Source organism: Oryctolagus cuniculus, chromosome 6, assembly GCF_051225735.1.
Source record: "Oryctolagus cuniculus isolate XC-2025 breed Fujian yellow rabbit chromosome 6, ASM5122573v1, whole genome shotgun sequence".
Taxonomy (NCBI): domain Eukaryota; kingdom Metazoa; phylum Chordata; class Mammalia; order Lagomorpha; family Leporidae; genus Oryctolagus; species Oryctolagus cuniculus.
The window spans coordinates 16140403-16164630 of NC_142872.1; the positions used below are offsets into that span (position 1 = coordinate 16140403).

General features: G+C 45.8%; 1 long non-coding RNA gene across 5 annotated transcripts in view; it reads right to left on the reverse strand.

Annotated features, from left to right (window-relative positions):
- LOC149126034 (uncharacterized) overlaps nt 1-17589 on the reverse strand; it is a 155505-nt gene extending 137916 nt beyond the window's left edge. For 3 of the 5 annotated variants that reach the window (XR_016235302.1, XR_016235301.1, XR_016235298.1), the window contains exons 1-2: nt 17169-17589; nt 16430-16490 (exon numbers count right to left, since the gene is read on the reverse strand). This is a non-coding gene — a long non-coding RNA (uncharacterized LOC149126034). Of the gene's footprint in view, nt 1-10815; nt 11056-11190; nt 11714-16429; nt 16491-17168 lie in introns of those variants that run through there. The other 2 variants (XR_016235299.1, XR_016235300.1) reach the window with 2 other exon arrangements.
- Between the last annotated feature and the right edge of the window lie 6639 nt (nt 17590-24228).

Below are 24228 nucleotides of genomic sequence, written 5' to 3' on the forward strand. Positions count from 1 at the left end.
GGTGCTGGTTTGAGTCCTGGCTGCTCCACTTCCAGTCCGGCTCTCTGCTATGGCCTAGGAAAGCAGTGGAGGATGGCCCAAGTCCTTGGGCCCCCACACCCACATGGGAGACCCGGAAGAAGCTCCTGGCTTCGGATCGATGGATCTCCAGTTATTGTGGCCAACTGAGGAGTGAACCAGCAGATGGAAGACCTCTCTTTCTCTCTGCTTCTCCTTCTTTGTGTAACTCTTTCAAATAAATAAATATTTTTTAAAAAAACGATGCCACAATAAACTTCTGTAGAATGTATGTGGGTGTACCTACACCCCAGTGAAGATGCTCAGTTGTAAGACATGCATGTGTTCAACTTTGTTTTCATGAGTTGTTGTGTAACACAGTGGTGGCAATAGATACACCCCTCTGTTCCCAGATTTCCTTTCTAGTACTTAAAGATATAATAAAAAATCATTTATTTGTTCATTTATTTGAAAGGCAGAGCTGGCAGAGGCAGAGAGAGAGAGAGGTCTTCCATTTACTGGTTCACTCCCCAATTGCCCACAATGGCCAGAGCTAAGTCAATTCCAAGCCAGGAGCCAGGACCTTCTTCTGGGTCTCCCATGTGGGTGCAGGGGCCCAAGGACTTGAGCCATCTTCTACTGCTTTCCCAGGCCACAGCAGAGAGCTGGATTGGAAATGGCAGCCAGGACTCAAACCGGAACCCATAAGGGATGCTGGCAATGCAGACGGCAGCTTTACCCCTTACGTCAGTATTTTAAAAAGGTTAGTCTGATAGTTCCGAGATGTGATCTCATTATTTTAAACTGAAGTTCCCAGACAATAGAGGTTTTTTTCTTTATACTAAAATTGCTGAAAGTTAAGTTCAATACATACTTTTTGGCTGGTGCAGTAACTCAATAGGCTGTCTCAGATTCTCTCTGGATGATTAAAGATGACATAGTCCCCTACGGCATCATGGAATCACCTACATTGGGGGCATGGAGTATCTCATCATCCAAAGACAGCTTGCTTTTTTTATTTTTTTGAAAGGCAGAGTTAGAAAGACAGAGACACACAAAGGGACACCTTCCACTGTGGGCTCATTCCCTAAAATGCTACAACCACTGAAGCCAAGAAACCAGAGCTTTTCTGAATTCCCACATGGGTGGCGGAGGCCCAAAAGCCATCTGCCACTGCTCCACCAGGCACATTAACAGGGAGCTGGATCAGAAGCGGAGCAGCTGAGTCCTGAACCAGCACTCATATGGGGTGCCAGTGTTGAAGGTGGGAGCTTAACCCACTGTGCCCCAAGGCCAGACAGCTTGGTTTTTATGCCATGGGGCAATACTATAAAATGCCATAAAATGCCATAAAGGAGGCTTGGCCAAATGGAATTGTATTGTACTATCACAAGAGATCAAAGAATGGCAGGGTTGGTGCACATATAAAGCAAAGAATGATTATGGAAAAAAGGAGCAAATGAGAAAGAATTCCTTGTAATGACGTCAGTTTCCTTCAGATTTGCCTGCTGAAATTTTATTCTCAGTTTGCTCTTTTAAGTCACCAGGCCCTCTAATTATATCCCACTTAAGGGAAAACGTCTTGCTGATAATCATCACAGAGTCATAGGATTACAGGGTGGGTAGGAATCTAAGGTGTCATTTCATTTTATACATGAGAAGTTGGAATGAACAGGCTTTAACAAAAATCATTCAAGAAACAACCATACCGGCTCGCCTGGTCCATGTCCAAGGGGAATAACCTGATGACTGGTACAGATCAAAGAGATCCCTTCTGCACAGTCACTGAACATTGGTAGTTGAGAGCACAGGGTCGTGACCAGAAAGGCCCAAGAGTCACAGAGGACATGGGCATTTTCGCTGCTAGCCAAAGTGCCCACCCTGTCTCCTGCTTCAATTTTGTGCCTGAAGCTAGAACACGACTCCCCACCCAAGTCTCATCTTCCTCTTGGTTGCACCTGCCATCACCTCTGAGCAGAGGGCACTGGAGTCCATTAGCTCTGAGGCCGACTTTGGATGTTATTTAAAGGTGTCTGATTCTCTTCACCAGGCCTTGCTGTTGCTGAGTTTAAGTTCGGTCCCAACTTAAAGCTGGGAGACACATGGTTTAAATGCATCGGCAACTCTCCCTACACCCAACTCACAGAATGCACTGTGCAGAGGGAAAAAGTCCAAGGGTCTCAACAACTTTCTGAAGACCAAACAGTCACCTGCATGAAGAAGGTAAGCCCCCAGGTTCTCAAAAAGACCAGCTGTATAATATGTGCACTGTTGCACTGCAACCAGAGAGGTGACAAAGAGAAGCCACATACCTTACCTGGGGAATAATGATATCTACTCAAGCCAGGCAAGATCTCTTGAGTCCTAAAGAAAGATCAATCACCAGAAACACAAAAAGAACCAAAGCAGGATGAAGAAGTACCTAACTACCTAAGAGGATAAAAATCTCACCTGAGCTAAGAAAGAGGGGCAAACTTTAAAGCAGGTGTTTGTATTCCAATAGATTTGATTGGATCCCAAAATCACAGAGCAAAAATAGGCAGGCCTGCATGCAAAAGGCATAGTGAAATTCTGGGTGCGACCTCTTGAAAATTCCAGATAACTTGAACACAAAACCAAAAGACAACTGAGCCCCTCACAGCCTGAATTTAAGTTTCAGGAAAACAAGGGAACAAGGGTTGTTTGGTTCTTAGAGCCTTCCCAGAAAGTGATGAGCACAGTCCATGCCAATCTTGTCTGGGCAGAGCAATCAGGCTAGAGCTGCTCTCGCCAACTGTGCCATCCTTTCCAAGCATGCTCCAACGACTTCAACCACTGTCTTGGGGGAGCATCAGGCTCAGCCTCCTTGCTGGGAGGCTTGGCCACAGGACCAGCTTTGCTCAATGGGCAGTGAACTAGCACAAAATACACTACACCCCATCAGAAGTTTTAAGAGTGTTGTGCATTTTAGTTCTGGTATTTGTCTTTTGATTTATGTTTTCTGTTCCCTGCTAAGACACCAGGTCTTACTACAGAAAAATGGCACGTCCTAATGAGAGACTGCTCCTTTGATCTGCATTCTGGAATGAAGATATACTTGTGGAGGTAATAGTACCTTCACAGATGACATGAAACGAGCATCATATGATAAACCATTGAGGTTTTGTGGGTCTTTATTCTTTTTTTTGACAGGCAGAGTGGACAGTGAGAGACAGAGAGAAAGGTCTTCCTTTGCCGTTGGTTCACCCCCCAATGGCCACCGCGGCTGGCGTGCTGCGGCCGGCGCACCGCGCTGATCCGATGGCAGGAGCCAGGTACTTCTCCTGGTCTCCCATGGGGTGCAGGGCCCAAGCACTTGGGCCATCCTCCACTGCACTCCCTGGCCACAGCAGAGAGCTGGCCTGGAAGAGGGGCAACCGGGACAGAATCCGGCGCCCCGGCCGGGACTAGAACCCGGTGTGCCAGCGCCGCAAGGCGGAGGATTAGCCTAGTGAGCCACGGCGCCGGCCGGGTCTTTGTTCTTAAAGTGAAGCTCACTAATACACTTACTGATTCATATTTGTGTTGCTGGGAAAATGTACCCAAAACTTTCAGTTAATCTTATTTTGCTTCTTACTAGACAAATAAAATGAAGTTACATCAATTTCTGTAGAAAAACTAGCATCCAACACAATGTGATGCGTAAAATCATAATCAGGATAATAAAAGCAAACAAGCAAAATAAAAAGCAATAGAAAACAGAGGGGGCAGTGTTTGACACAGCAAGTTGAACAGCTGCCTGTGACACAATTCAAATCCTAGCTGTTCCACTTCTGATCCAGCTCCCTGTTAATACACCTGCGAATACACCAGATGATGGCCAAGTGCTTGGGCCCCTGCCACCAATGTGGGTGTTGTAGATTGGGTTCGAGGCTCCTGCCTTCAGCTGAGCCCAGCCCCAACTGTTGTGCGTATTTGGGGAATCTACCAGCTGATGGAAGATCAATCTCTGTCACTCTGCCTTTCATATAAAATAAAAAAAAATAAAAGAAACAGGAGGAAAATATATTAGAGATAGTACAAACGAGGAGAACTATTGCAGAGCTAACAATGTAAGTGTATTAAAATCACTTAATAGAGGCTGGTGCTGTGGCATAGTGGGTTAAGCCGCCACCTGCAAAGCCAGCATCCCATGTGGGCAATGGTTCAATTCCCAGTTGCTCTACTTCTCATCAGCTCCCTGTTAACGTGCCTGGGAAAGCCGTGGAAGATCATCCAAGAGTTTGGGCTCCTATGTCCACTTGAGAGACCCAGAGACTCTTGGCTCTGGTCTGACCCTGTCCTGGTTATTGCAGCCCTCTATGGAGTGAACCACCAGATGGAAAATCTCTTTCTCTGTACCGCCACCTTTCAAATAAAATAAATTTATTTTCCTTGAAAGACACTTATTAAAAGACAAATTCAGGGTCAGCAACTGCCATTTATTAATAAAAATGAAAACTTGGTAAATAGACTGGAATTTTAACTCTCACTATTCCAAAAACCAAGTTTCAGTGAGAATTTTAAAATATTTATGTACTTTGGATATTTTCAAAAGTAGTTGATGTTAGTTATTACCACCCGCTTACAACAAGAAAGGCATACGGGGCCAACACTGTGGCTCACTTGGTTAATCCTCCGCCTGCGGCACCAGCATCCCATATGGGCACCGGGTTCTTGTCCTGGTTGCTCCTCTTCCAGTCCAACTCTCTGCTGTGGCCCGGGAAAGCAGTGGAGGATGGCCCAAGTGCCTGGGCCCCTGCACCCACATGGGAGACCAGGAGAAAGCACCTGACTCCTGGCTTCGGTTTGGCGTAGCTCTAGCCGTTGTGGCCATTTGGGGAGTGAACCAACGGAAGGAAGACCTTTCTCTCTGGCTCTCTCTCTCACTGTCTAACTCTACCTGTCAAATAAATAAATAAAAATCTTTTAAAAAAAAGGGGGGGGGTGTCAGTGCTGTGGCACAGTGGGTTAAAGCCCTGGCCTGAAGCACAGGCAGCCCATATGGGCGCCAGTTCAAGTCCCGGCTGCTCCACTTCAGTTCCAGCTCTCTGCTGTGGCCTGGGAAAGCAGTAGAAGATGGCCGAAGTCCTTGGGCCCCTGCACCCGTGTGGGAGATCCGAAAGAAGCTCCTGGCTCCTGGCTTCAGATCAGGTCAGCTCCAGCCGTTGCGGCCATCTGGAGTGAGCCAGCGGATGGGAGACCTCTTTGTCTGTCTGTATCTCTCTTTGTAGCTCTGTCTTTCGAATGAATAAAATAAATCTTTAACCAAAAAAAAAAAAAAAAAGGCATATGTACAAATACAGACACACATACACACCCAACTTAGAGACCTCTGAAGATAGGAAATTTCCCCTTTTATCTCTTCTATTACCTGCCTGGATACAACAGCCTGGTGTGCATGTGAAATTTTCAGACATTAGACTCTATTCAAACTTATCAGGCTACTGTAATTGTTAGTACCAACCCCTTTTCTTCTCCAATTACCCAGGTTAGGTTGATAAATTCTTACTGTTCATGTACCAGCCTTGGCATGATTTATTACTATGCCTCTAATAAATGGTAATAAAACTACAGAGATTTCAACCAGAGAGTTGTACTCCCCTTCCTGGGAGATTCAGAAAGAACAATGCTAAGTACACAAAATGAATCATTAATCGACCTGTAATCTAGATCTATTAGTGTCATTAAGTTTCTGTTTTAGTTTAGTCATCGCTAAGGTAGACATAATACATAATTTTAATTACTTCATCATGTTCCACTAAAACTTCTAGAACACAGACCTAAGACCATTTTGAGAACTATATAGTGCTTTAAAGATTTTAACAGATTCTAATTGTCTGATTTCTTTTTATGCAACCCTAAGGTACTACTGCTGTCATTGACCATTTGGACGTGATTTAGATTATTTAGAATGTCTTGTCTTTTTTTTTTTTTTTTTGACAACTCTGAATGTAGGTACTAGAAGATCATAGTGTTGTGAGTCAGGGTTGTAAGATTCCATTTGAGTAGGACAAGATGATCCGTCAAATTAATTTCTGAGCCTGGTTCATTTTAACTAGGGTGAGATCCTGTGGTCCAACTTCATTCCCAGGGCTTCCTGACAACATTTTCCTTCAGATCTAAGTCAGGAAGAGGGCTCCGCCCCTCAGAGTCTATGCTCAATGCGGAAATAGCCTCTACAACTTGTCAGCTTAGTTGCCGACAATGAAAATGAACAGTTTATGCTACTCAATAGTTACGATGAACTACTGTTACTTTTAAATCAGAAATACATAATAAAAATACCAGTGGGAATCTGGTTTTAGTTTTCCTTTTCCTGCTACGCCTGATTTCCCAAGTCTTCTATTAGGCACCAGAATGTTTATAGCCTGATGCTCCACCTACCAGCATAGCCTGGCCCCTCAGAGTTAACGAACAGCCTGTTCTGACACGACTGTTTGTTTACATCTTCAACCTGGAACATTCGCATCTGAGCCAAGAGTCGATTCCACTTGGCTCTGTCTTCGCCAAGGCCATTTTCTCTTCCTTTCCTTACAGAGAGAAGTTTCTGTAACTGTGCCTCATCCTGAATGATTCCCGGAGAAAGTTCACACGGCATAAACACTTACCATAGTGCAGCTCACTATTTGTAGTATATAAATAAGAATGCTTTATTTCCAGCCTGCGTTTGAAGACTTTTATACAACAGCCTACTTCACAAAATCTAGCACTTGTTGCCATTGTGTGCAGTGACAGGGCAAGCTAATGGCAGTGATAAACCTCGCCAGAAAGGCTGAATTAACCATCTTGATTGTTGAGAAACACAGAGAAAGAGAAAAAAATCATTCCAAGTGGCAGCAGTTCTCAGGAGCACAGAGCCAGATGGAAACACTGATAGCGCAAGATGGGCATTTCCACCACTTAGGAAGGTCAGGGGAAAGGCACCCTATCAGCTACCAAGAGCAAGACCGTTTTTTCCAAAGTAGTCCCCAAGAGCTATGACATTCAACCAACTATCAACACAACGCATGTCCTCCCCTGGACGTTCTGTGGCCAAGAATCACTATTCGTAGGGTGCACTAGAGGTCCCTTTAAAATGTGACAACTTCGACAATGAATGGCTTCCTCTCACCATCATTGCCCTATCCCACTTGCTGGGAGTAAGGGAAAGACTGCTGCTTAAAGAGTTAATTTGGTGTCTCTCCTTACACCTAATTAACACCAGGAAGGCCTTAGGCAAAAAAGGGAAAATAGGACTCCTGGGATTAGGTAATCTCACTATTGACTCCAAGCAAACCCGAAGAATACCTGTCAACCAGAAAGCAGGCAGGAGCAGGATTTGCAAGCAGCTTTCTAAATCCTCTTTGGGGAGAGAAAGAGATGTGAAGGTAGAAGAGGAATTTGCTTCCCTGTGAATTCTATACCTCTCTAGGAGGAAGCCTCACTCAGAAAAATCTGGCACGTGTTTGCTTTCGCATTACGTAAAATCTCATTTCATCTCAAGAAAAAAGATAAATTTTGAATTAAACTTTTTAAAACAGAGGATGCATGACTTGAAACAAGGCAAAGTGAACGTTGCCTGGGGCAATTCAAATACTAATGATTTGTGTTACAAGGTCAGTTTATAGTTAATTCATGATTGTTTATAAGAACAAGAAATGACGGTGATTTTCAGCTTTGTGCAAGGCTACCATGCAGCCAAGAAGCCCAGCCTCACGGACACTGCTGGAGGAGGCAGAGCTCCAGTCCTGTGTGGATGTGTCCGTGTCCCCCGAATATGACTTTACTGTCTATCATGAGGAAGTGAGCCTCCTATTATGTCATGTAGGCCAACTACCCATCGACCATCTGTTGTCAGACATTCATTTGGTCACATTTTGTATTCGATCAGTACTTCCAACCTTTTTCAAAATTTCTGTTAAAAAAAAAAAAAACACAGAAATCTTAGGGTGGCGGGCGACACAGTGTGCCTATCTTCCTAGAAACTTTAGGATTTCATTTACAACACAGATGAGAAATGCTGAAAAGAGTCACCGGCGAGTGAGAGCTTGCACTGTTGGGTAAGAATACACCGGGGCACATCTATCTGTGCCCCAGCACCTGTGCCCATGCCAGGCTTGATAGGTAACACAGGGAAGGCTTTCTCCAGATCTCTGCCAACAGTCAGGGTCCTCGCTGGGGAACACAATCTGATAAAAATCAAACACAGAGACACAAAAGCCAATGCTCCCTATATTCATTGTTCTGTGTTCAAACATAGAAGTTGGCGACTTCAACTCATGAGTGAAATGAGTCTGCGTTGTGAACTGAGGTTTCTGTCACCAACTAGCTTCGCAGACAGGGAGGTTTTCTACACACAGGCTGAGTCGAGGTGGCATTCTCAGGGACCTGTGAGGTCCATCTCCTGGTACCCAGGACCTCGTGTGGACCCCTCCATGGAATCAAGCTGCCCCAGTACAACACCACGTGGGCTCTTGTGAGTTTTCTGAAGCCAGGTCATCCACTGAGTCCCAGCCCCCAACCTGGCCTGCCCGATCGTTTGCTCTGCGAGCAAATGTCACCACGTCACAAGGCAGCTTCAGCAGCTGTGTGAGGAGCTGCCTACCAACCCCCAAGTGTCTGGGGCCTCAGAAGCAGATGCCCTAGCCAGCTTCACCTTCTACAACTTCACGGGAGGGCCCCAGTAAGAACAGCCCAGCTAAGCCCTTCCAAAAATCCCTGACCTGCAGAAACTGGGAGATGGCAAATGATGATTGACACTTAATAACTGGTTCTATTTATGGGGCATCATGTAATGTTTTCATACACATATACATTGTGTGATGAATAAATCAGGGTAATTATCTTAAACTAATTACCTTCAACATTTATCATTTCTCCTACATTAAGTTTTGTAGTGACGTGTTATCTAACACCCAAAACCAAAATAGCAATCAGTGAGTATGCACTTCTTGGAGATTTTCTGCTGCACTCATTTCCCTGTCTGATGACTGGGGACAAGATGACCTCAAAGCTCTCCAAGCTCTGTCAGAACAGGCGGTTGTGTTTGGCTTCTTTACCTCAATTATCATTGTGGCTACCAGCGTTCTTAGGGAAGGTTAACAGAGATTCAGTCCAACTACGCTGGGAAGAACACATCCACAAGATAGACACTTCCAGAAGTCAAAATGGATAAACTCCAGTTACACCATTTGCTTCAGCTTTATTTTATATGTCTAACTTCCACTTTGCCAAAAATCAATGCTATTTTCAAGGAGAAGGTAGAGAGTCTTTCTAAATTCATTACCTCAATAGAGGTGTGTTCAGGGTAGCCATTTCTTATCCGCCGTGGTGACTACAACACAAAGCTACCCTACATACAGCGTGTGTCCTGCCCCTCCCCGAAATGGATGTCGCTCCTGCCCCACTCACTGTCCTCCAGAACGGAGTAACTGCTCCACCTCTACAGGGCAGCTTTTCCTGAGCCCTCTGTCTGGGTTTGATGTCAGACAGCATTTGAGAACACAGCACGTTCAATTTCCTTTTCCAAGAATTCTTTAAAAAAAAAAAAAAAAACTAAAAACCATACTTACTTATGATGAGTGACATACTATGTGGCAGTAACTACTTAATTGTTTTCTTCCTGTACTAATATGCTTAAATGAGAAGTCATCAAAAGTTTTCACATCCACAGATGTGAAAACAGGAGAAGGCATAGCTACAGATTCCTATGGTTGTTTGAGCAAAAAACTATTCATATCTAATAGCAGAGGGACATTTAAAACATGAACACTCACTTAAATGCCAACATTCATTTCCCTGTTTATGTCTTACAAACTTCTCTCCTAACCCTGACATACCGGCTTAACTCAAATCATTTAAGTATATCATTTTCAATCTCCTTTAGGACAACCTCCATTTCTCAGCATAACCCTGTTGCTGCCTCCAAACCTCGCTTAGGACTAAGTGATTCCACAGACAGAACGCGCTGTAACTAATAGCACTTATTTTCCTACACATGGACACCATATACGCTACCTTCAAGAATCAACATTCAGAAAGCCTTCATTACTTAGGTCACCAATTGCACACTGGAGGCTTACTCAATGTTAGCCAAAACCCTAGGTACTCAGATCGGAAAGATGAGGCAGGTCAATTTCTTACCCTTGCAGGTAACAGGGTCAGTAGTTGAAGAACATAGCAACTAAGCCTACATGACCTGCAGATTTAGATTTCATCCTCGAAGAGAAGTTTCCATCTGCTCAGGAGCACGGTCAATCATTTCCAGCTAGATTGTTGGCTAATGATAAGCCAAGTCTCCACTCCAGCACAGCTGGGCTATTTGAACTTTTTAAATGCACGCACCGCACTAATGCATCAAGTCATATGAACTCTTTCAGGTTCTTCGGGGACTGCTTATTGTAATAAACATGAAACTTTCCATGGGGTCGTAAAAATTCATCTGACTCAGTCTGTCCTAGTCTAAATAGCCAAGATGGTAACAAAGACCAGAAACCCTTGCTCATCCTGGGAAGGTCACACAGAACCGTTCTACGCTTTTCAGCTCTCAACTGACTTTCTCAGAAACCTCCCCATTTTAGCTCCATCAGTGGTTCCTTCCTTTAGCAGGGGCATTCCCAGACATTAGGCTACAAAGCAGAGCATTGCTAAGTCATCATAACCCATCCGCACAAGGTCAGAAGTGGGCAAAGAATACCGTAAAACAGTGGGCAATGAAATATGGGTGTATGTCCAGTACATGTGCTTTTTTCCTTGCCTAGCACATGGGCAAGCTGATGAAAGAGGCACTGCTAATGCTTCAGTTTTTTAAACTTTATTTTTTTATTTGACAGGCAGAGTTAGATAGTGAGAGAGAGACAGAGGTCTTCCTTCCGTTGGTTCACCCCCGAAATGGCCGCTACAGCCAGCACTGTGCCGATCCGAAGCCAGGAGCCAGGTGCTTCCTCCTGGTCTCCCATGCTGGCACAGGGGCCCAAGCACTTGGGCCATCCTCCACTGCCTTCCTGGGCCACAGCAGAGAGCTGGACTGGAAGAGGAGCAACCGGGACTAGAACCCGGCGCCCATATGGGATGCCAGCGCTGCAGGCAGAGGATTAACCAAGTTAGCCATTGTGCCAGCCCCAATACTTCAGTTTAACATCTAAGTTTTAAAATGAACCAACATCAGGACTTTCAGATCTACTTTTTTAATATTCCAAGTGTTTTTCTAATTAAACAATCTGTAATTAAAAATATTTCCATTTGCTCTGTGGAGCTGCACGTTGAAGATTTGTAGTGGCTACGAGAGAAGGCTACAGGGACAGCCCTGTTTCTTATTTGGTGAGCTGTGTTCAGCAGAGCAAAAGCACTAATAAATCTTCTATTTTCCGTTGTAACAAAGCTGATAATCATCATTCTTAAATGGCTTTTGGTGCTCAAGGCTTATGATCCCAATTTGTCATGACTGTTAACTCACATCAGTATCTGGAGAAGCCAAACTTTCAGAGGAAACACAAGTCTTGTGTCTTCATCTTCACAGGTATATATTGATGTGCACATTACTTCCAGCTAAATTGAATTTATTATGTAAAACAGGCTATCTGAATAAGTAGCTTGTCAGGAAGAAAAAGGCAGCACAAATCCACATCACCATAGGAGACAGCGGATTATGTAAGTTGGAATTCGTTCAATTACAAACCATCATAGGTCTCAATGTATTGCTTCTATGGTACCGTCACTAGTAGTCCAGGCATTTGGGCTGCAAAGAATAGTCAATGAAGTAAGTATACATTTTTTTTTCATCCCAAGGATTTGTAATAAGAAGCAAACTACAGATGTCTTTTTAATATTCAATATGGAAAGAGGGAGCTTTATCCTTTTAGCTACTGAATACCATATGTTTTGACTACGAAGTCTCTTTCCTATATTTATTTATGGATGCAAAGTAACACCTAGCATTCTGTACTCCAGGCATTCTATGATTCTAGTTTTTGTAGGAATAAGAATGATCAAACCGCCCAACCCTATTGGGTGATAGATAAGGTTCACAGAAGTGCCTGTCCAAAGGCAGGGACAAATCCCGGAACAGAACCAGGCTTTTCCCATTATCCTGGGCTTGCTCTGAGGCCAGCACTACCACAGCTGAAGCACAAGCACAGACAGTTTTGTAGTTCCATCAGGAGAGCTAGAGAGAAAGCGCTAACGTTTGCTCGCGTGCACACCAATGAGGCGCTCTGAGCCCACTATACTTCCTCCCACGCTTTGGAGGTCAGCACATTACCTGAAACACTAAACAGGAAGTGAAGGCTGAACAATGGATTGTTTCAGGGGTAGGCGGAGAGGAGGCTGACCGAGCTGGCAGGGATTTTCATGACCCATTAGGCTAGGAAGCTCATGCGCTCAGGGAGATCACGACAGAACCGCTTCCCCCAAATCAGGCTGTCCCTGAGGTCTTAGAGGGTGGGACTGCCTAGTCCCAATAGGAAGCGTTGGGCCATCCCGGGAGTTAAAAGGCGGATTTTGGAATTACAGCCTGCCCCAAGTACTCACTCCCGGAGGACGGATGGAAGCACAATATCGCAAGCTATCTAGGTTGGCGGAGCAGTACCCCAAGTCTGCGGAAGCTCCCTTTAATTAATCTTGTCACTGGTCCTATGGTGAGCAGGATGAACTTCCCAACATTAAGCAGTAGAATGACTCACCGGGTGGCTTTCCCCAAGCAGCCCCAATTAAAGAGCTGTATTTGGTTTGGGTTTGCTCAAATGGTGCTCTTGTTAACACTCATCAAACACAGGAAAAATAAAACAGCAATTTCATTGGGCCCGCAGTGTAAAAGGCTTGTGCAAATAATCAGCGCATTTCTAACTGGTTAGTAATAGGCAGAGTACAAAAAAACAAATGACCGGCTTTATACCACTGGGCAGGTCTGCGAGCACCAGTACAGCTGAAATATATTCATTTACAATCGAAAGCAAGCCTTCCAGTGAATAATTGTTTACATAATAGTGAGGAGCGCTTGTGCAGCGCAACTGGGATCCATTTACAATGTGTTAACCAAATAATGCATGTTTACAAAAGATTTAGAGTTTGTTTTTGGAGAAGAGAATCGTGGTACCCATGCCAACAAAAGCAGACCGGTATGCACAGCTAGCAAATCTTTTCTTAGCTGCAGAATTAGTGTCAAGTTGCCTGAGCCCCTTAGCCACGTCAGCAATAGTCACTCTCATTAAATCGATGTGTGAAGGTAGTATTCCTCACCAGCAGATTCTCCCATTCTGAGTTGTTTTTTTTTTTTCTTTAAGTCAGGCCAATCAGAAGGTGGGGGTAGGGTTGCTTAACCAGGCCAGGGGCAAAAGAAAGCAGAATCATCTTAAAACGGCCATCCTGGATTTAATAGCCTACAACAAAACCCTAAGCAGGTCAACTTCATGGTTCAGCAGTTCCTAAAAGCCTTGTCTACTTCTGGAGAGCTTATCGGTGACGGCTGGTGCATAACAGCTCCCAATGAGCACTGATTTACGGCACCGAAGGGCTTTGCATGGACAAAGGCAGCCGGAGTCCTGGAGGACTTGGTGTGTATTCTTTTTTTTTTTTTTTAGATGGCAGAAGATGATGTGGCTCTGTGATAGGCATCTCTTATACTTGGCCGCTGACATAAACAGGTCACCGTGCCTGCAAAACCTCGTGCACCAGTCAGAAGCAGTCTCCCCTCCCCGCCCCCTCCACTCCCCCAACCGTTTTCTTTCTGGGTCAGAGTCAGATATTATCAAGTCAAGCTATCTAATTGAACACAAACCATGTGACAGGACCCAAACAGAGTGCATTAAAAATGAAACAGAAGGGGCCAGGTTTGCCTCCGTCTAGTGCTGTTACCGGGATAAGTTTCAGACACCACCTGAATACAGATGAATTTTTTTTTCCTGTCTTTTTAGGTATGTGTGTTGAGGGGGAGGGGTGCACGAGTTGAGAATAAAAGCACACACACAAACTCAGTTGCACGCTAGATAGATCTGTTGTCAAACAATATGTGGGCTAGGAAGGAAAATACAGGTGAGTCTCTCTGTCTGGAGGCAGCCCTGATGGAAACCATGGCTACACAAACCAGAGCTCTGTCCAGATCGCAGGAAAGTGAATTACATGTAATAACACTCCGAGTTTCCTAGTACGATTGGGTTTGCCTTCTTACATAAATGCTTAAGTTATGATACAAAACAGGGCCTTGTCAGTTCCTTTCAGTCTCAGCACAGTTGCTATTAGCATAAGAAATGCTGCTTATGGCAGAGCTAGTGGGGCTTGAAATTTCTGAATTAATGGATTTGATTTCCTCTTGAGACAAACCATCAGCCTTGCAGTAATGGAAACAGATATAGTTGGTAAAACAAATAAAAAGCTGGCATGCAGATAAAATGGGTCTCGGTTTCAAATAGTCATGTTGTAATTGAAGCCAACAATTACAAGCCTGCTCCTAGGCACAAAAGACATACCACATAAATGAAGTCATGTTTTTGTTAAGTAGAGTCATTTCGCCAAAGTGTGGAGCTGCAGATGTCACTGTGTGCCACAGGGAAAAACTATACTTCCTCTTCCATACAAGAACCATTTAATAACATTTGGCTAATTTTAATAATAATTGCTAATATTAACCCTGTATTTCACGGGGAGCCGGCAGACAAAGGCTCCCCTTCCCCGCCCTGTTCTTTGCCCCCATTGCTTCGCAGTGAGCCAAGGAGGGCGAGTCTCTGTGCAAAGCTATTGGCCGTGAACTCTTGGAAGCCGCACCCCCAGCGACAGCCCCTTCTAATGTCTTATTTCTCTTTGTCAAGCATCTGTGATCAGATATGGAGCCTGTGCGCCAGCCCTCGCAGGTGCAGGAGGGAGAGGAGAGGGGGTGTGGGGAGTGCAGACCCCAGCCCAGCCAAGTGGGCTCTGGAATGCTCACATCTGATCCCCTTCAGGTTTTTTTTCGGTCTGTTTCAACTTGTCTGTGAACCATATGACACTCAGAACATAAAACGTCCACTTTTAGAACTTGAAATCTTTTCATGTTTCTCTCTCTCTCTCTCTCTCTCACACACACACACACACACACGAAGGCAGCCAAGGCCACAGAATGTCCCACTAATCCTCAAGTCTCACCATCACTAAAAAAAAAAAAAAAAAAAAAAAGACACAAATTCACTTGAACAACGCGCTCCGCTGGGTCCCGGTCTCCCAGGAAGAGACCCTCGGCGGTGTTAACTCCTCACGTTTTGGTAACATTGCGGCTTTGTGCAATTGGACTTGGCAATCCTGGCGCTTTGTTCCCCACGCAGCAGCCCTGCTTCGTCCAGCACCTCCTCACTGAAGCGCACTGCTTTTCTCCAGAAAGCCCCATCTGGAAGAAGCTCCAGAGGAACGAGAAAACCCAGTGCCCCTCACAAAGGACCGAGCGGGGACATCTGCAGAGCAGAGCTTGTGTCTGGGAGCCACACCGGAGGAGGACCCCTACCCTTCGCCCTGGGCCCATTAGAACCATTCCCTTCCTAAGGCAGCCTACCTCTGACAGTCCCAGCCCGCTCCACCTGGAGCACGTCACCTGCCCCGCACCCAAGTCCACCTCCTTCCTCCAGACACATGAAAGCCAGAGCTGCAGCGTGGGGGTGAGGGGAGGGTGGGTGCACACTGGGGAGGTGCTGGTGGTAATGGGGGGGGGGTTGGTCGCAGCCATCTGCGTGTGTGCCTTTGAAGCTCACTGCTTTCTTCACACTCCTCCACTTGGAGAAACACACCCACACGCCCCAGGCAGCTCCCTGCACGCCCAGGCTCGTTCTCCCATTGGGAGACATCTTCCAACAAATTAGCGTGCTCCCCGAAAACCTGAGGGCCTCCATCTCTTTATCATCTCGGTTCCACTGGAGCAGCTCTTCCTTGCAACTCGCCCCGCCTGGCCAGTCCACACACACAACGGCACACCCTCTCCTCCCGACACTCCCAGCAATCTTTGCTCCTTCTTCCCCCTCTTGACACAGCAGCTGCTGACACCGAAATGCACTTTTTTCTCTTTTGACAGAGTAATAAAAATCTCATTATCTCTGAATAGGCAGCAATTTCGTTATCTAATCTTTTGACCAAAAGGTTACTTAATTAATCAGAAACAAATCCTGATTATTATTTCAATAGAATTAGCAAGACAAATCACCGGAGTGCGGCTCAAGAGGGCAGGCCTGTCGATTCACCTGCTCATCGCCATGCAGGGCCTGTGGCTGGTGGGGCCCGGCCGGGCCGACACCCTTGGAACAGCAGCCAGCAGATGGCTGCCCCGAGCAGCCGGCCCGCCTCTGCCTGACGCCTGTGATCCTATTACCTCACTGAATCCGTTTCCAGGGTAACTGTTAAATTGCTGTGAAAGGCATGGTAATAAAGTAACCTGTCACATCGGCAATAAAAGGCGCAGAATTTTCCTGTTCGCTGAACTTCGCAGCTCATCAATACTCACTTGATGGAGAAATTCACCACCCCTCCGCAGGGCAGCCGCAGGAATCTTTCCGTCAGGGCTCCTGAAATGCAAACCCAAGTTCATGTAAACACGCAGAAGGTGCTACGAAGCGCAGGGTGCTGAGCTCCACGGAGCCAGTGCCACTCTTTTCTGGCATGGGTTACGGGAGCCTGAAGAACACCCGATTCTTCCCTTTATTTTTGGTTTTCGGTTTTTTGTTTAATTTAAAGCATGCTAGATAAAAACCACCTTTGCTGGTGAGAGACAGCTGTGATTAATTCAAGCTTGGGAAAACAAAGCACCAGGCAAAAAAAAAAACACCTTTGTTCTAAAAATCTGTCTATTTCAGATCCTGTCTTATGGGCTGTGTTGATTAAAGGGTCAAGGAACATAAGAAATTATTTGGATTTGAGCAATATAAGACGAAGAAGAAGGATGCAAAGACTCCCATTTGCCAGAGCTCCTGGGGTCGACCACAGCTAGCCAGCCGCCCCCAGCGCACAGGCAGGGCCCAGCAGCTCTGAGTGCCACAGACGGACAAATGTGTCCTCAGTGCACCGTGGAGGCGGCTGTGTCTCCCCGGCCTGCAGCAGAGGCCCTGCCAGGCTGAGTCACGGCTTCTACCAGTGATGCTCCCCGCCGTGAGATTCCCTGCATCTAACGGAGCTTCTTGGGGGTAGGAAAGGACACCAGGCAAACACGGTCGGGGCAAGAAAGCAAAGCAGAGAAACCCATGTACCTCACTGACACGGTGTGACCAGGGCGTGTAGCTGGCCCTCGGGACCAGGTGCAGGCAGGCTTCACGTGTTGCTGCGTTTGGGGCTGTCCTTCGTTAGGCGACATTAACCTTAGACTCCTTTAGACCTCACCTCCTGCAGCACCTTTGGGCACACTCCTTCTCCTTTCCTTCCGCCCTCTCTCGGATTTGCAGGGGCTTGTGGATTGTGGTTAAAAAAAACTGACACTACTGTATGGACCAGGCCCAGCAGACAGAAGCGTTCTTCTAGTGGTCGCTGTAGCCCACGAGAAGCAGTGTCCCTACATAGGAACCGCCCTCACGGCAGTCTCGGCGTGGAGAACAACCACGCAGGCCCACTGGCTGGCCCTCCTACATAGGGCCTTTGATTGGCACTCAAACACCAGAGGAGCTTTTAGGAACGAGGTAACAATGAGATGCATGTGGGAAGCTGAATGAATTTTTCACCGTGAGTTGGGAAAAGGAACGCTATGGCCTGGTAATATGCAGATTGTTTTAAGAGGCAAAAATACGTTATCTTGTTGAAGGTCCCTGTCCAACACGGTGGCACAAAACCCACACGCATATAATGTACACTGGGCAGTGTGGGTAGTGGGTGACATTTTTGATGCAAACTTGTCTCTCTTCTGCCATCTGATGAGTCCCTGAGTAGCAAAGCACTGGGACTGTAGTGATGACCACGTGGGGACAAGCCCCAGCCCACCAAAGTGCTGCCATCGCTTTGAGGGTTTTCCGTGGAAGTCAGCGTAGGAAAAAGTCCTTTTCTACACCAGAGATTGAGCCCCTAAGTTTGGAAGAATAAGAAATCAGCAAAAGCAAGCCGGGCCGAGTTCAGGCGCTGCCAACAGCAGTGGAGCCAGGTGGGTTTCGTAAACTGGTGAAGTGCACGGCTGATGCGCAGTGGGTAGTGGGGGGCGGGGGTGACAGGCTGGTGTCCCCAGGAGAACCCGATCCCTCTGCTAAGGGGAACATTTTCTCTGCCACCGACTGTCCCCCTGCAGCTCAGGAGCATCCGCTATAATCAGACCTTTCGGCTTTTCAAGACCAGCCACTACAAGAAATCCCCTGAGAGATTCTTACTTGGCTTTCTCGGTCTGGAGCCTGGAGATGTGAAAGCACAGTGTGGGTGGGTTGTCCCCTGAGGGCCCTGGCCGGGGTGTGCAGGCGGCTGTGAAGTCTCTGTCTTCACGTGGGGACCTCATTCACCCCATTGACCTGTCGGGAACTGAGTTGCTTCTCTAGAGCCGGTCTCTGAATACAATCACATTCCAAGGTACTAGGGAGGACGAACTTTATATGAATTTGGAGGACACATAGACCAGTCCCTACCCCCAGTGTGGGCCAAAGGGACCTTCCTGAGGGAAGTGTGGGATCAAACAACCCGTGCGCACAGTATCTGGTGAGCCTAGCATGGAAGTCCAGTTTGTAGCTTCCATTTGAGATTTTTCAGAACTTTCTTCATGAGAAAATGCCCTGCTATGACCTTGGGCCCACAGAGTCGAAGGCGTTGAAGAGACGAGGGTCCGAAGGGCATAGGAACCTCCTATTAATGCGCTCTGATTGGCCACGCCGTCTTGCCCCTTTGGGTTTGCAGAGGCCTTTCTGGAAATAACACAGGTCCCTTCTGTCTCTGGCAAGGAGAGCTAAGTGCACTTGAACCCTTGTTCTGCACCACAAGCCATCAGAAAGCTGGGCTACTTGGCAGGAGGAGGTTGGGAAATGTCTAGAACTGCACGGAAGTTTTGGTCAGTGCTACTGCCTTGAATCCCTCCAACCACGACGAACAGGACAAAGTCTCAGGCTACCAACTTTCCAGATCTCGAAAGAAAGGAGAGCCTACTGGGATCACATCCTGTCGAGAAGACGGTCTTGGGGGACCAAATCTGAAGATGCAGCGGTAGCCCTAGAGCACAGGGCTGCTGTGCTCATCAGGAAAGATGAGACTCTGGTGAGGGGGAACTGGCATGGCAACCCCGGCAGCTAAGGGTCAACCAAGTGGAGACCCTCGGGGACAGCTTTCCGCCAGCTGCTGGTTATCTGCCCCACCCCCACACCCGACAGGCGGAAGGGGAGGCATCGGGGGTGGGCAAGAGCTGCTCACGACTCACGTTGTCTCTTTCTGCACCAGTGGGATGAAGTAATTTTTTCTCAGGGTCCATGAGGCTCTGTTAATTGATTTTCATAAACAGATGTTTTGGAAAAAAAAAAAAAAACCAGTTGAGTGCTAGGTGGACTTCGGGCTGTTTTCCTCGGTGGAGAGCTGGGTGGCACACACCCACAGTTCTGTGTGTTTCTAGACACTTCTACAGGAAAGCATATCAAGGCAGTTCTTTTTCACCTTCTGTTGCTGTACGGTTTTTCTCCCTGGGAGATCTATCTATGTCTCTCTATCTACACACACACACACACACACACACATTTCTGCGTGCTTGTGCTAAGACATCACAAGGAACGGCAATTCTGTTTGTGCCCCTGAAAGTTAGCACTTCGAGGCTGTACTGTTTCAGGCACTATCACAGGTCTAAGAGGACTGTGCTAATTAGGATGTGGCCTGACTTAGAGCAAGCTCTTTTTCTTAAGGTAAGAAAAGACATTGATTGCCAATCAATTATGGGATCATCATAGTCAATGTTTACTTCATCTTGGCCGAAGCCTGAAGAGGAGTGGTACAAGGCAAGTGGGAGGGGAATAAGTGAGACAATTTTCATTTGATGTATTCCCATAAAAAACCCAGACGAGTTTCTGACTTACATTTCTCCCCTCAAATCCTCTTTGAGTTGAGGTGTGACTACAATGAAAACCTATTTACTAGCACTTAATAGAAAACTTAATAGAGTTCATTCTGTAGGAGTATATTGTAGTGTGTTCCAGGAGCCACCATGACTACAATTTTGTGGCAATCACTAGGGTGACGAGGTAAGTCTGGAGCTGTGGAATAAGGTCCATGCTGAAACGTCTTCCCTGCCTTCTTACAAGTTTTCAACACAAAGATAATTCTGCATGCAGGTGAGGGGTTGGAAGCACATTCGTGCATGCGTATGTCCTCAGTGAAAAGACCAGAGGATGTGCTGCATCATTTCTGTCACTTGACTACTGCTGGGTAGCAGAGTTACGGCTAATTTCTTCTGCAACCTTTGCTCATTTCTTGTGTTCAGTCACTACATGTAGCTACGAATACAGATGAGGCTGTATCTCCAGCCTCAACGTCTTCAAGCTATCACCAAGTCTTTGCCCCTTTCATCTAGGTATCCTTACCTAGGAACTCAGGTACACTCAACAGCCCCTAACCTGAGCTCATTTTCCTATTCACAAACTCCTCTGTTTTTCTCATTTCTGTTTATAACACCATTTTCCCTTCAGCAACCCACAGTGAAAGGCTGGCAGATGTAAATCACTCTTGGTTTCTGGTTTGTTGCTTCTCACTGGTGCTCAGTCAAATCTGACACCTGGGGCTATAACTCACATCCTTCCTCTCTGTTATCTGTATAGGACTAATATCCAGGTCTCTGTAATTTCTAAGGTTCACACCCACAAGGAGCAATCAGTTAGCCAACCGGTTCTTCAGACATATTCTGCCTGTCAAGATATTCGTGAAGGTTTTTATGCAAGTTCCTCACAGCTTACTATCACTGAAAGGAGGTTTCTCAGATGTGCTAAGGAACGGTAAATAATGCTCCCAGTCTGTAAATGAACGTGGGAGGGAAGCTAGGCTTCTTGAGTTGTACTCTTCCTCTCCATGATCAAGTCAGCCCAACACTTCATTCCAGGCAGTGCCGATTTGCCACTCCGGATACTGTAAACATGTTCTGTTCTGATTCTTGTGTTGTTTTCTTGACTTAACATGGTTGAACAGAAGAGAAAAGAAATTATTTCATGAAGGTTTCTCACTGTAAGCAAACCTAGTTACTACACCCATTGGAACGTTTAATGTTCACTGAGTTTGGAAAAAGACTTTATTGAGAATCAGTTGTGTACAAAAATGGATTATGATGTGACATTCATGGCCCATGTGACTCCATAGGGTCAGCGTGGTGGCAGGGCACAGGCCCAGTGCTGCTTCCATCTGTCAAGGGCCACGTGGGTAGAGCTAGGAGAACAATTCATGACAAATTATATTTTTTAATATTTCACATGGATCACATGGATAGCCTTGCTGTTAAGAAAAAGTTCAATAATTGAATGATTCAGAAGGCAAATGGCGATATAATAATCCAACATAGATGTTCTGGTCACTTCCTATATCTTTCAGGGCTATTAAGCGGGCAAGTAGACTTGGGTTCTCCAGCTGGGAGGCACTTCCAACTCTCCAAGGAAAACATGGAAGGAACACTGTACCTCTTGTCTTTCCTGCACTTTTGCTGACCTGTTCTGAATGAGGAGGAGCCACACAGGGCAGGAAATCCTGTCCCACGCTGAATTCTACCACTGGGATCAGCAGAACTATTGAGACCCATTTCCATTAAGGGCCCTGCACTTTGCAGAGTTAAACTTAAATGTTATTGATAAGACCATCAAAACATTCAAATGCAACTGCCTTTTTTCTGTAACATAGAAACAGAAATCTTACAAATGCTTCGAAATTCAATCTGGTAATGATTATTGGTTTAAAACCACAATAAGAACCAATTTTCATTTAGAAATGTTTCCTGTTTCTGTTTAACCATCCAGAGGTCCAGAATGGGAAAGCAAAGGTTAAAAAAAATAAAGATATCACCAAATATACTTGAACCTTAAAAAAAAGCCTTGATATCTTTATTTATTAAGATTTCTTTAAGACAAAAAGTCAAGGGGCTGGTGCTGTGGCGTGGTGGGTAAGGCTGCTGACTGCAGTGCCAGCATCCCACCTGAGAGCCGGTTCGAGTCCTGGCTGCTCCACTTTTAACCCAGTTCCCTTTTGGAATGCCTGGGAAAGGAGCAGAAGATGGCCCAGATCTTTGGGCCCCTGCACCCATGTGGGAGACCCAGAGGAAGCTCCAGGCTCCTGGCTTCAGATCGGCCCGGCATTTGCCACTGTGGCCATTTGGGGAGTGAACCAGAAGATTCTCTCTCCTCTCTCTCTCTCTAACTCTGCCTTTCAAATCAATAAACAAATCTTTAAAAATAATGGCAGAAAATCCTGAAGAGTAATTTGCTCTTCAGACTGTCAATTAACTCTACCCAGGTTATTTTCCATTAACAAATATGTTTAATTACATATCTCAGGGGCTGGTGCCGTGGCTCACTTGGCTAATCCTCCACCTGCAGCACCCACATCCCATATGGGCGCTGGGTTCTAGTCCTGGTGGCTCCTCTTCCAGTCCAGCTCTCTGCTGTGGCCCAGGAAGGCAGTGGAGGATGGCCCAAGTGCTTGGGCCCTGCACCCGCATGGGAGACCAGGAGGAAGCACCTGGCTCCTGGCTTCGGATCAGCGCAGCACTGGCTGTGGTGGCCATTTGGGGAGTGAACCAACAGAAGGAAGACCTTTCTCTCTGTCTCTCTCTCACTGTCTAGCTCTATCTGTCAAATAAATAAAATAAAAAATTATTACATATCTCAAGAATATTGGCAGTAAATTTTTCTCTTTTTTATTTTGAGAAATAATGCTCTCCCATAGCAACCTAACAAAAAATGATACAGACCCTGCCTGTGCTCAGATAGTTCTTCTCTGAAATATCTGTTGGAAACTATATTATTTTACTTATATATTTGTGTTACGGGAGGTAGAAGGCCATAGAAATCCAAGTGCAGAGCTATGTCCACCTATATGGAGACATCTCACATTTTCCTTGGATGAGGCTCAATGGCATCCAGTAAAGAAACTGAAAATAGTTTTCTACTTAGGACCTTTTATTTGAAAGGGTGCTAGAAATAATCAGTAGCAATGTCAAGGAAGGGAAGAAAATAATATTTTAATGATTTTTAACCTAAGTGGTGCTCACCTTAAGGGCAGGCACAAAATATTTATAAATCACGTACCTGGAATAAAAGTCTGTATTTTATCTTCGCTGTACCATGCTACCTTAAATTTGTGTCTGGCATCCTAGAAACTAGAGTACATACAGTGCCTGAGGCTCAAAAGTATTCTGACTCTTAGTGGTGATTGCATGTATTAGTCTTAATACTAAATATTGAGTTGTGGGGAAAAAAACCTCACATTTATACTGGCTCTGCCCTCTTGCAATACAAATTCAAGCTCCGGAAAGAAATGAGCTGTGTCAAGCAGTGCTTCAAACGTGGCCTCTTAGAAACCGGGCATGCATGCTGTAGCAAGTGTGCGTTTTCAGCGGCGACATGTGCAGGGGCAGCGAGGACTGGCGCTCCGAGGCCAGGGATTTTCTGGAACCCAACAAGGAAATTGTGACTTGCATGAAAGTACACAGGAATTGTTTTGCCCTGCTTCTAAATTCTGCTGAGATTTCCAAGGGATACAACAGACAGAGAAACACATTGCCTTTTCAGTCTGATGATCTTCAGCGGAAAGTTAAGCAAATTAAATTGCAATTAGCTGTATGAAAAGACAGCCTCCCAAATCCTTCGAGTGACACTGAAAAACCTCTCTTCTCTGCATCAGGTTGTGTACTGTCTAGCTGCATCTCTTTTGCCCATTAAAAATGTCATTTTCATCGTGTTCCCCCAACATGACCTAAAAATCCAAGGCCATGGAGAAAGATCAAGGAGAAAATGTAGTCCTCAGGTGTTGACTCTGTTCCAGAGTTACTCAAGTGTGGCTGCCTCGGAACACTCTCTTCAATGACAGGCTCAGCCAGGGGGGGTCGTGTTTAAATCTGTGCATAAACAAAATGATAAAATAAAAACATCACATTTACAAATTCTAAAGATGCTGCCTTTGTAATCAGGAATTATGGCCATCATCTTACTTGCTTCTCACAATGGAAAAGAATGGGTACAACCACAGGTAAACCCAGACACCCTCATTACCGATGACATGCAATTAACACGAAAATCACCACCCTCTGGAAGCAAAGGCCGGAACTCCAAGAATGCCACTTAGTGCTGTATTTAATGATAGTTTTCACGTGCTGAAAGATGCACATTTGCACGC